The sequence below is a fragment of the Microcebus murinus genome, chromosome 5 (genome assembly GCF_040939455.1).
Source record: "Microcebus murinus isolate Inina chromosome 5, M.murinus_Inina_mat1.0, whole genome shotgun sequence".
Lineage (NCBI taxonomy): Eukaryota > Metazoa > Chordata > Mammalia > Primates > Cheirogaleidae > Microcebus > Microcebus murinus.
The window spans coordinates 17730619-17743090 of NC_134108.1; positions in this window are offsets into that span (position 1 = coordinate 17730619).

Genomic DNA, 12472 nt, shown 5'->3' on the forward strand with positions numbered 1-12472 from the left:
ACCCAAATATTTCTACCAAGACTTAATCTTGTTCAACAGGCCCCAAATACAACTTCCCTTCCTTGGTTTCCTCATAACTGTAATGAGGGTGTAACCTCAAGGTGTGGCTTCATAATTGGGGTAAGTGGAGGTTTTCATATTTGCGTACAAATTAGGATGAGTTCCTATTTTCCTTTCAGCATGGAGTGCTGAGCCTCTTTGGAATTTTGTAGTGATAAAATGAGCAATGATCCCTTCAGCCCAGGCCTGTAGGAAGAAAAAGAGGAACAATATCAGGCTTTTCTGTGCTCCACATTATTCTTTAGCAGTTGGGAATGACTGCACATTTGAGAAGCCAGTTGAAACAAAGTCGTTTGAGACTACCAGTCAACCAAAAAACTTTTGCTTAGGGCCAATAGATTTGTGCAGGTAAAGGCAATAGTATAGAGATTTTAGTGACACTGTGGCTCACATCTATTGATGAATAACATTCTCTGTTCCTGTGCTATTTCATATGATTCATATTTAGTTTTCAGTCATGAAGCTTCTTTCCTCTAATTTAATACAGGGGCTTTTTCAGTGTCCTATAAAAGCATCCAAACTTAGTAACCTGTAGTTTGCCTAAAATGCAGTCCATGCCATTTATGCATAAATTCCTCAGAAGTGGCTGTCTTTTATTCTGCTCTTAAACTAGAAATGTTTTGCTTATTCATGATGAGGGAGTTTGTTAAATTCAGGAAATGGAGGAGGAAGTTTCATGAGAGCATTATCATAGTCCACCAGTCTAGTGGTTTTCTGATAGAGGCATCTCACCGCAGTTGAAATGTAGAGGAGAGGTACTCACCTGGTGACAATCTTGGTGTCAATGTGCAATGTATTTGGGTAATTCTACTGTTGCTTTAACTGTTCAAATATATTCAGCTGATGCTCACTCTTTTGTATTTCTATTTCTTATGTCATAGCATAACAGTGACAGCTCCGACCACTAAGGCAGGCATACCTAGATCCTGTCACTAGCTAAGTAGAGTCAGACAAGTCACTTAACATTTAAGTTTTCATTTCTTCATGTGTAAAATGGGGATACACATGCCTCCCTATGGAGAGTGGTGTAAGATTAGAGACATAGTATAAAGTTGCTGGCACAAAAATTGTCCCATGTATTGAAATTAAATGGTAGCTAATAAAATCATTCTCTTCAATGTCTACAGACATGCTCCAGGTGACTTATTCTGTTCTCATGACTTAAATATCTAAACATTGATGACTCCTAAATTTCAATGTCCATTTCAAACCACTCCCCTGAACTCCAGATTTTATTCATACAAACCTTTAATTTGTGTAAGAGGCTTATATCCAAAAGGTATCTAAAATTGAATGTCCAAACTCAGGTCTTCACTTTCAACTGCAAGCTTTCTATACTTTACACTTCCCACAGTCTTCCTTGTGTCTGTTAATGATGATTCTAGCCTCTCAGATGTTCAGGCCCATACCAGTAAACATTAATCACCTGCCCCACCTTCCCCCCATCACACACATATTCCTCTATTTTATGTCCATTGCCAAATCCTATCAGTTCTATCTTTACACTATATCCAGAATTTAACAAATTCTCACATCTCCATCTTCATGCCTTAGTCCAAGCTAGAATCATTTTTCATGTGATCTGGATTATTGCATATATACAAAACTAACCTCTTCTCATCTATTCTAAACAAAGTGTTCAATTTAAAATGGAAGTCAGATTGTGTCAGTCCTGAACTCAACATCCTCCAGTGCTTTCTTATCTCCATCTAAGATCAAAGTTCTCTACAAGGGCCTGTGAAGGGCCTACCATTCTAGGCCCCACTTTCTGTCTGTCCTTATCTCCTCTCACTCACCCAACATAGCCACACTTGGTTTCTTGTTATTCCTTGAACACAGCAAGCACCCCTGAGTCTCGGGTCTTTGCATTTGTTGACTCTACATAAACCAGGGGTCAGCAAACTCTTTCTTTAATGGATCAAATAGTAAAGAGTTTCAGTTTTGTGTGCCCCATTAGGCTTAAGTTGCAACTACGCAACAGTGCCTGTGTAACACAAAGACACCCACAGATAATAAGTAAACAACTGATCATGGCCATGTTCCAGTAAAACTTTATTCACAAGAACAGGCAGTGGATTGAATTTAACCACTCCCTGGCCTATACTTCTCTTCCCCTAGATAGTTGCATGACCCATTCCTACATTTTCTTTTCACTGCCCAATTGTCACAAATTGATGTGACAAGGTGGCATTGATATTAACTCATCAAGGTAGCCTTCCTTGACTTTTTCCCATACAATAGGTGTAATTTCACCTCCTCTACCCAACACGCACACACAGATACCTCTCATCTCCACCCCAATCCTGCTACCTTGCCTTAGACTTCTCCTTAGCACTAACCACTACCTGAGGCACAATACATTTGTAGGTAAGGAACTTTATTTTCTGTGTCCTGGAGGCATATGACAGTTCATTGAGGCAGAATGAATCAATAGACTCTGGGCTAGAGGCAAGAGTTCCTTCTGGCTTCAGAATAAGCCAACACAAACCCTTAGCTTGTCGCTTAGTCCCTCTGTTTACAAAAGTCTCTTTGAAAAATGGGGATAAGTAAGACATGCTGTAAAGATCAAATCAAATGGTAAATGCGGAAAAAGAAAACCTATTGCAAAGTAATAGAAATGTATATTTTGTTTGTTAGTTGTTGTATACCCTTTTCTCTTTTAATCTTCAAATCAAAGAACTTTGAGTAAATCTTTGAGATTCTTTGAAGAATTTAGGCTAGTCAAAGTTCTAAATAATCAAATTCCTCTATGTAATAAGTTCCTCTGCTTCAAACTTTATATATGGAGAAAAAAATTTAAATCTCCAGGAATAATTTGAAGATTCAATGCACTTCTTTCCTCCTTTCCCCAAATATCCCTTAATAATCTAAGCATCTACTGTAGAGATCAGGCACAGGTAATCATTGGAGTCTCCAGTTTATAACTGAAGAACTAAAGGTTATTAAATTTTGATTTAATTAAGCCTAGAGTTGTACCATTGACCCACCTTTTTGTCTCAATAATTTGATTAGCAAGCTATGATTTCTGTTATATTTAAAATGGAAAGATCATATATCAGAATATTATTGTCTAATGTTTATGACTTCTAGTTTCTTGTGAACTAATTCTAACATCCCTTCTTATTAATTCTAAAGTGATCAAGTTTCAGAAAAGTACAAAGCTCTGGCCTGCAAACCCTCATCTTCTCCAATAGAAAGCCTTGGCATCTCCAGATACAATGGAATGAGTGTTTCCTATGTCTGGGTGGAGGCTCAGGTTTCTATTGGCCAGGAAAGTACTTTAGAGGTCAGAGAACTTGGAATGAAGGAGTGGGGCTAACCAAAAACTGGAAGCCAAAATAATTCTGGCAGAGTAAAGCCCATTTTGCCTGCTGCCCTTGAGCATGAATTGTTATGTCCAATTAGCAAACATAGGATCTGGGATTTTCTTGGCTGCCATACAACTCAGATTGCTGCTTTAGTGGCAGCCAAATGATTATCCAGGAGCACATCAGGAAGAAGAACAGAGATCCCCCAAACAAATTATCTTTCAAGTGGCAGGCACGAAGCTCACAGTGTGCAAGTGAAACTTTTCTCCCATTTCAAACACTAAAATTAATTTCTCACTTGAAGCCCACCATTCATATTTTTTTAACCTGATGTGGAAAACTAGTCTTGTCACATCAGGTAAGCTAAGAGATTTTTCAGCCATTTCCAGTTTTAAAGTCAGTCATTTCAAGATGTTTGTTTTCTATCTGCCTCACAATGCTGCCGTGGCTCGGAAAGGGAATGGTGTTGACTTCTCAGCTTTGGTTTGACATTCCAGGTCCTCAGCACAGGTGATGAACCTCTGCCCTTCAAGAGCAGAGAGATGGTCTTGGGAAGCCAATTTGACCCCTTGCAGATGGCAGTTGGCTGAGATGTAGCCATGAACTCACAGATCTCTAGTGGGGAATGCCCATCCCATAGCCATCTAACATGACATCACGTTATCCAGTTATAAGACACAAACTGGGGCTAAGGAGCCTTTCTGCAGGCCCCTCATGCTTACTGAAGTGCTATATTCTTACTTGACTGACTGGACCAACTGAGTAGGGTGGGAGATTTCTTTTCTGGGAAGCTGGTAGTTCCTTGGACCTCACCTAGAACAGAAGGCACAAGTTCACTACTCTTGGATCACCAACCTGAAAGGAGGCAAAGAGAAAAAGAAGAGACTTCAGAGATAGATAACATTACAGGCTGAATATTTGTGTCTCCCTCTCCCCACCCAAATCCATATGTTGAAATTCTAACCTCCAATGTGATGGTATCAGGAAGTGGAATGTTTGGGAGGAAACTAGCCCTTATGAATGTGATTCACACCCTTATAAAGGGGACCCTGAAGACCTTTCTCACTCTCTTTCTACCATGTGAGGACACAATAAGAAGTTAGCAGTCTGCAGTCTGGAAGAGAGCCCTCCCCAGAACCCAATCATGTTGGCACTCTGGCCTTGGACCTCTGGTCTCCAAAACTGCGAGAAATAAATGTCTGTTGTTAATAAGTCACTCTGTCTAAGGTACTTTGTTACAGCAGCCCAAATGAGACAGATATGTTTGTGAAGTACCCTTCTCCAACCATTCATCCACCTGAGGAAGGAGGTTCAAGGTGTAAGTTTCTCCATATTTGTACCTAACTCTTTAACTTTTCTCTTTCTTCCCTGCTCATATCTGCATAAGGAGGGCAGAAAGACAGACAGAATTCTTTTTTTAAAAATCAATCACTTTTGTCTGCCTCCTAAATCTTCCCATTTTGAATTTAGGCTTCAAAATGAAGACATTGTCTCTCTAGTTTGCCAGCAAGGTTTTCACAATCTCCCAATGGGCCAAAAAGGCAAGGAAAGTGGTTAAAGGGATGGATAAGGAGTGAGAGAAAAGCCATACTTATTAATGTCTTCATTTCTTTATCCTACTATATTACATTGTATTCAATATCCTTATAATATTATTATTATTACTGCCATAAGTTTGTATAAACTATAAAAAGAAGGAAGTCATCAATTTTATTTTTATTTTATAATATTATCATAAAAATCCTGGATTAGTGATCCACATTTGGCTTGATTCTATCCTGCATACTTCCAAGAAGGCCACAGTTGTTGTTGCCCTTTAGGGAAAAAAATGTTGTCATCCGGATTATCTGAAGTCATGGATTCAAGGTAAGGCAAAGATGCTATCAGCAGCATAACATCTCACTCCTTTGCATCAACAGACCAAGACCCTCTAACATAAATGATCAAAGAAACACCCCTTGCATTGACAGCACAGTCACTTTTGTGTAAACGCCTGGGCTCAGCTCTTCCACGTGGCAATTCTGAACCTGTGCTCCTCTGAAGAATTGAAATCATCCACCTCTAGGACCTTATTATTCCCCTCTCATTTTGCCTTGGAAAGGGTAAGTAGGAATAACTTTCAAACTTATGGCAGATGAGCATTATTTCTTTTTGTCTACTTTTCAATTTCTGTCTTCCATTCCATTTTTTGAAAAAAATATTTTTGAGCTGTTGTTCTAAAACATTTTATGAAATTTTTCTATTAGTTTGTAACATTGTGGAGATGATTAGAAAGATTCTGAATCAGAGTTATAAACAGCATCAATAGCAAATAATCCATTAATGCAGCTCGACTTTGTCTTTCCTTCTAGGTTTAATTAACCATTCACCAGGAGTCAGTTATCTTTTCTTCAAGTTTTCATCAGGTTTCATTTCAATTCACTTGTCCAAGTTTTTGTGATTTTCTACACAAGTACCGGAGGAAGAACTATCATTCCTCTTAACATCTTATCATAGCCAACTTTGTGGTTTTCCTTTTTTGGCATTGACTTTTTACTGGTTTTTGTTTGTCTGTTTGTTTGTTTGGATGGTTGGTTTTTTTTTTTTTTTTAATTAATCAGTGACTTTTCTGAATCAGTAATTTTGAAGATGTTGCATAGACTCCTAGTGCTTCCAATCCAAACAACCAGAAAACTCAACTGACCATAACGATACTAAGATTCAATATCATAACTGGTCATCATAGTGATCACGATGAGGTAGCTGTGATGGTACCTGACGTTGATGTCCCCAAAGAATGCTCTTTTAATGAAACTACTCTAGGTGCCAGCACAGCAAACCAAAACTTGCTGTGAGGCTGGTTTCCTACCAGCTGTCGTATCCTATCCTCAATGGCTCAGTTCCTTTGTCCTATTTCACTGCAGTTTGTGAAACCTGTTATACTCCTAGAATTACTAGTGGTGAAAGTTGTTTGGTTGCAGTTCTAAACATGCTCATTCTACTAACATTCTACGGCAGTATTGAAAATGTCCTGAATTCTTTCAGTCTCTATTTTTAAATCACTAATGATGAAGGAAATGAAAATAATTTCCTTGTTGTTCAAGAGTTCCTCTGCTCATGCAGCTTATTTCTCTCACTTGGAAAAGAAATGCATTTTAATTCCTAAAATATGCATGTTTAATAAGCACATTGTCATTATACTCGAAAACTAGAAACTCACAACAATAGAAGTCATAATACTCCAATGAAGCCTGAGAAGAACACATAATAAAACTGTGATATAATTAAAAATTTACTTCTATCTCATAAGGCACAAGATAGAGTGGTTTTACACACACTCAGAACTTACACAGTCCAATTGCAATTACTAATATTGAGTGCAGACAATATATCAGAAGTAGCAGTTATTGAAATGCCTTCCCATTGAAATTTGCAAGTATGATCCTCACCCTCTACCTCTAAAATCCAACATATCCCCTGTCCTCAAGCAAATTAACACAATTCTTCTTTTATCAGATCATCTCACTCCTTCTTACAAGCCATTTCCAGGCTGTTTTCGGTTTTTATTTTTTTAACAAGTTCTGCTATTCCCGGAAACCCAAACTCAGCATTCTACAAATAGCTAAAATTTTATGTCCTCAATGAAGCTTTTCTTGATGGGTTGAAAGAGAAGGAGCTGTTTCTTTCTATTTTATTTTGCCTCCATGTGTAACTCTCTGAACTTGCCATTCCTCAAATTGTATTACATACTTTGATATTTATGTGTTTGTTCATGTTTAATCACTTTAGCCTGAGGGTGGTTGTTTATGCCAGTTGACTATTTTATATTTGAAGTTCTGTTCTCTAAATTCTGTTGGACAGAGTTTAATGATTTTTATGAAATGCCTACCAGAGGGTTTCCTCCAAATATAGTCTTAATAAATGTGTTCTTGATGCTAGCATAGCAAGATAGCTGGTGGTTTATTTGTTTTTTCCTAATTAGATGTTTTCAAATGTTCACTGTGTGCATATTCAGCTTTATTCATGTGTTTTTGGAGATACAAGGACACCAGCTAAGCACCATTCTGATCAGAGAGAAGACATGTATGTTCTATCCTAGCAGCATTTTCCAGGAAAGCAGCCTAACAGCAAGGGATGGGTGTGGTGGGAGAGAGTAAACTCAGTGCTCACCTTGGTTCAGGATCACATCAATCTTTTCCCTGCTCACTGGGTGAAGGTTCGCCCTGAGCTGCCAGACCCACTTCCCGCTACAAGTTGCACGGTCCCTGATGTGTGTCCACATAACAAATATAGGGGAGCTATATCAATCCTGAGGGCACCAATTCTTCCATGTCAGTGAAAGAGAAATGATCCAAATAAATAGCTGTCATGTGGACGTTTCCACGTGGGTACCACACAGGCACTCCTAATTGAAGTTCTCTGAAACGAAGCTGCTCATCTCTTCTCTTAAACAAGCTCCTTTTCTCATGTTCTCTCCCTCAGAGAAGACCACCACTACACACCTCTCCCCACCATGTCTAATTAGCCACCAAGGCCCAGGACTCTACGTCCTCAACAGCTCTGGATCTGTTTCCTCCTCCCTCCCCACTGCGCTACTCATCCTAGTTGGGGCCCTTATTGTTTCCACTTTAGATTATTGCAGTGTTGAGTTTGCCATCTTCTTGTCTCTAGCTTGGAATCTCTTCTTGCTACTCAAGGATTATTCTTCCAAAATAAAAATCTGATCATGTTGTCTTTATTCCAAGCTCTTTCTTTTTCTTCACCACCTGGCCCCTGCCTGCTTATTTAGTTATCTTTTGTCACTACTTACCTTGCATTTTACTTTCCAGAAATCCCCAGCACTGCTTTTGCCTGTGCTTGGAACATGCCTTCCTTCTTATCATCAAATGACATCCGAAGTTATGTCATCTGACCTATGACGCCTCTGTTATTTCCTCAAAAAGACTGAGTGTCTAGTCACCCAGGCCCTGTTGGCCACCCTTATTTTTGTTTTGTAACTTTTTATAGGACTGCTGAGCAACTCCAAGTTATGGCATTCATTCCCTAGTTTGCAATGTGAATGGCCCCCTGGAGTTTATGCAGTACCAGGCATGTATGTCAGCAGAGGTGGGCTTTGCATGCCTGCCTCTCTGCTGGACTGTAGTCTCTTAAAGAACAAGAATTTACCTTTAATTGCTTTATTTCCAATAGCTAGTACCAGTGTCTGACAAGGTGTTCTGTCAAATACATAGTGGATATCTGTCTACATATGTATGTATGTATGTATCTATCATCTATCTGCCTACAGATATGCACACACAAACACTCCCCTAAAAAATAATTGTCCCTCTTCCTAAGGAATGTAGACATAAAGTACACAGGCACATCTTAAAACTTCAGTGCAATTCAATCTAATTAGATTAAGTCCAATCCAAATCATGTTAATCCAATTAAATTTTCTTCAGTAATTTCATAGTTTAAAGTTCAAATGATGAGAGGATTATGTTAAGAGTTTGTAAGAAAATTCTGTTTTCATTTCTAAAAGTTTTTAAATTACTGAATTTTATCTTTCAGAGCAGTTTTGGGTTTACAGAAAAATTGAACAGAAGACACAGAGTTTCCATGTATACCCTGTCCCCTCACCCACCCATCCCCCACTATCAGCATCTAGCACCAGAGTACTACATTTGTTACAACTGCTGAACCCACATCATTATCCCCCAAAGTCCATAGTTTACAGTAGTGTTTTACATCAGTATTCACTCTGAGTGTTAACTCCATGGGCTTTCATAAATGACCCGTATCTGCTACTCTACAGAATACTTTCACTGACCTATTTTCATTTGTTTTAAATTTCTGAATTCAAAGACTCATTACTTTTGAATTTTTTCCTCGAATGTTTTTATAAATGGTGGATACATTCTAGTTTCCTTGAAATCTGTTTTTCTGTCTCTTACTTAGAAGATGGCTCTAGTGGCACCACTGGAAACCTGTGTCAGTGTGGTTGTGAGATAAACAATTGCCCCCAAATCTCTGCCTACAGCTTATTGGGACTCTTTCCACTGTTTGGCTTATTTCATGACTGCAGGTAAAGAAGACACTAGTCTCCTTGGCAGCTTTCTTGTAGTTTGACTTGTCTATTATTTCCCTTCTTACCTTTTCAAAAGCTACATTAAATTTTTTATTATAATTTAAAAATTATAAAAGTAATTTAAGCTAACATTAAAAAGTTTGGATAATAAATACAAGATACACAAATGTGAACCAAAGTAACCTGCAATATCCAGTGATAAACATGTTAACATTTGGATTTATTTCCTTCTAGTGTTTTTCCTATGTGTGCAGACACATGTATAGTAAACATATTATATAGATACATATATTTGAGTCATACTGTCTAAATAATTTTGCTTTCTGCTTTTTGATGAAATATTATATAGTAAGCATTTTCTTATGATCATCAAAATTCTCTGAAAATTACTTATTATATTCCATTGTATGTACCATGATTTATTTAATTAATTTGTATTATTTGGCATTTACGTTTTTTAAAATATATTTTTGCCACTATGAGTACAGTTTTGGACACAAATTTTTATTTGCATTTATTTCTGAGGGATAGATTTCCAGAAGAACACTCATGGGTGAGAGGCCAGCTACATTAATTCTATGTAGTAATTCTTCTACCTACCCTACCTGAGCAAAGTCTTTTTGGGAATATTTGCAATCTTTAGGATCTTTACATCATTCACAGAAAAGTATGAAAGAGGAAGGAGAAGCGGCACTACCTTTGGTATTGCTACAGGGTTCAAGTCCCAGTTCAAACCCTTACAGACTGTGTGAACTTGGACAAGTTACTCAACATCTCTCTGTCTTAGTTTCTTTATTTATAAAATTGGGATAATAGTAGCTCCTTTGTAGGGCTCTTGCTGGGAGGATAAAGATACTAAATGTATGATGTATTTTAAAATGTGTTTAGGTACTGATGTAGTTGAATTGTAACTTTGAGGCTGGAGTAGCCAGTGAGAATTCTCTTTAGCATTCCACGAGGATGAAATTGCCCCAAGACATTGTGACACCTGCAGAGTATTTTTAGCTTATTTGAGATCATGTTTAGTATCCTAAAACGAAGTCTTTTAGAGCTAGCTTTCTACTCTTATTTCTCTTTGAAATTCCATTATTGAAAGCTCTTTCCGCTCACTACTCACATGATTGCTAGACAATGATATGAACTCCTTGGAACAGGTCAAAATATAAATTATATCAAATAAGAACACAGGGTTAGTGTAAATAAAAGAGTTCATAATCTTTTCCATTTTTTTTTTTTTTTGTACATAGCAGATGGAAGTTCCTAGATTAATGGATTAAGGATGTGTAATCCGATTCAGAAAACAATCTATTGCTAACTACTTGGGTCAGATTCAAAACTTTTTTTTTTTAGTTTCATATTTTAATATAATTTCTTACTTACAGAAAAGTTGGAAAAAAATATTACAGGGACTCTATTATTTCATCTTCCTAGATTCAACAATTCTTAACATTTTGCCGCATTTACTGAAGCATTTGTTCTCTTTCTTCTTTTGAGGCCCAAATACTTCAGTATGTTTTTCCTAAGAACTGCCCCTTATACAACAAAAGTACCTCCTTTAAAACCAGAATATGTAACATTGGTACAATATTATCATCTAATTCACAGTTTTTATTCAAATTTAACAAATTGTTCCAATAATATCCTAATAGCTTTTTTTTTTCTGGTTCAGGATATAATTAGCAGCACAGGTTGTCTTACTTGTCTCTTTAGTTTTCTTTAATTTGAAACAGTTCCTCAGCCATTCTTTTTCTTTCATGATCATGATGTTTTTGAAGAGTAAAGCCAGTAATATTGTAGGATATTATTCAGTTTGTATTTCTTTGATGTTTTCTCACAATTATCTTCAGGTTTGTATTTTTTTATTATCAAAAATACCACATAATTGATATTGTATCCTTTTCAGGATATTATATCAGGAAATACATATGTCAATTTGTTTCACTATTAGTGACATTAACTTTGATTAAGTAAATAAATTTATGTTTGTTAAGTTAATCAGCTATAAAGATACTATTTTTCTATTTGTAATTAATAAATAATTTGTGGGAGATTAGTATGAAACTATGTAGATTTCGTCTTGCTCATCAAACATGATTTCATCCACTAGTCTTAATATCCATTAAAGTAGATACTCAGTCTTTTGTTTTTTAACATGTCTTTATTATTATTTTAACACTTTTTTACTTTCTGGCACAACAAAATGTTCCAGGCTTATTTTATAGTTTCCCTGCCCCAGCCCTGGCCTCAGCCATTTCTTTAAGGATCTCTGGTTCCTTTTAGTGAAAGATGGTATTTAGAAACAGATCTGAGTGTTTGATGTACTCATTGCTATTGCGGTGTTTTTGCTAAGAAATGTACACACATACATGTGTTTATAACTCTTTCTATCAAATAACATATGTTTTATATAATTATATATACTGAATTCATGCTGATATCTCTAATTCCAGTCAATACCACAAGGATCACAAATTTTTAAAAAGTAGAATAGGTGGGATTGGACATTAATTGACTGGGGAGAAGAGAGAGGAAGAAGCCAAGGGTGACTGTAAGTTGGCATGTGCAAGAGCTTGGTATATAATGTTTTATGTGTCAGTGTTTTTTGTTGTATGTTCCAAACCTACTAATAAAGCCTTAGATTGCATTACTTTCTTAGCAGCTGTATCATAGTGTTCCTGCATATTGATCTTGTGGTCAAATAAAACTCAAGGTCTTTCCATTTTAACTGTTGTTGAGCAAGGTCTCATACCTCTCTCCTTAAGAATTTAATTTTTTAAAACTATACACCGTGTATGCCTATGAATTTTGTCTTGTTAATATTAGACCATGATTCATCTTTTTCAAACTCCTTTAACCCTGGTTTAGCTAATATGCTAGTTTTGTCCCTAAAAATTATACATAGGTTTTATAACACGCCATTTATGTGCTTTGGCTGATCTTCCCAGTAGATAAAACAGAAAGTCAGGAAGACAAAGCTGCAGCAAGCTGGTGGTGGTGGTGGTGGTGGGGTGATAAATCTGGAAGAGTACCTGGAATTTTGGTCATTTTTTACTAA